Below are 1,279 nucleotides of genomic sequence, written 5' to 3'. Positions count from 1 at the left end.
TATTGGAGAGGGTGACCGTGGTTTGATGATGAGGAGCTGGTTATTGGAGAGGGTGAGGGTGGTTTGATGATGAGGAGCTGGTATTGGAGAGGGTGACCGTGGTTTGATGATGAGGAGCTGGTATTGGAGAGGGTGAGGGTGGTTTGATGATGAGGAGCTGGTATTGGAGACGGTGAGGGTGGTTTGATGATGAGGAGATGGTATTGGAGGGGGTGACCGTGGTTTGATGATGAGGAGCTGGTATTGGAGAGGGTGAGGGTGGTTTGATGATGAGGAGATGGTATTGGAGAGGGTGAGGGTGGTTTGATGATGAGGAGATGGTATTGGAGAGGGTGAGGGTGGTTTGATGATGAGGAGCTGGTATTGGAGAGGGTGACCGTGGTTTGATGATGAGGAGCTGGTTATTGGAGAGGGTGGTGGTGCGTTTGGTGAAACTTTGCTGGTCAGGAACGCAGCTGAACCTGCTCTCCCCCGACCACCATTTTAACCAGCTGCCTGACCTGTTCACTTTGGGATTTCCCTTTCTTCACCTTTTTCCTTGTTGACTGTGTGTCACTGTCACTGTTGTAATGTAGGAAACACGGCAGCTAATTTGTGCACAGCAAGATCCCACAAACAGCAACATGGTAATGACCAGGTCTGTTTTTTAGTGATGTTGGTTGAGGGATAAATATTGAGCCAGGACACTGGGGAGAACTCCCCTGCTCTTCTTACAAAATAGCAGCCATGAGGATCTTTTACGTCCACCTGAGTGGGTAGATAGGGCCTCGGTTTAAAGTTTCATCTGAAAGACGGCACCTCCAACAGTGCAGCACTCCCTCAGTGCTGGCACCGGGAGTGTCGGCCTGGAGTTTGTGCTGGAGTGGGTCTTGAACCCATGACCTTCTGACTCAGAGGCGAGAGTGCTGCTCGCTGAGCCACGGTGGGGGTCCCTTTTGGTTACAGCCGCTCCAGGTGGTCACCTGGATGTATCTCCTGTGTGGGGGACGTGAAATGTACAATCTTGAGTTGGCCCTTGTGCAGTTTGTTGCAGCTGACGGCTTCGAGGGTGTTTCTTTGTAACTCTGCCCATTCCTCCTCCTGTAACGAATGTTTCTTGCACACCTCAATCAGGTTTTCTGTGCCGTGTTTTGCGATCGGGATGTGTCTGTTGGGGGTCCGTTGTGGAGGTTGCCCCGTGCTAGAGTCTAAAAAATACTTTCTCGGCCTCCTCTCATGAAGGTAGGTTGTTATATTCACTGAGTAGAATAATCCAAATTATTTACGTTCGGACACCAGA

The sequence above is a fragment of the Heptranchias perlo genome, chromosome 42 (assembly GCF_035084215.1).
Source record: "Heptranchias perlo isolate sHepPer1 chromosome 42, sHepPer1.hap1, whole genome shotgun sequence".
In the NCBI taxonomy this organism is placed as follows: Eukaryota; Metazoa; Chordata; class Chondrichthyes; order Hexanchiformes; family Hexanchidae; genus Heptranchias; species Heptranchias perlo.
Note: the sequence above shows the minus strand (reverse complement) of the source record.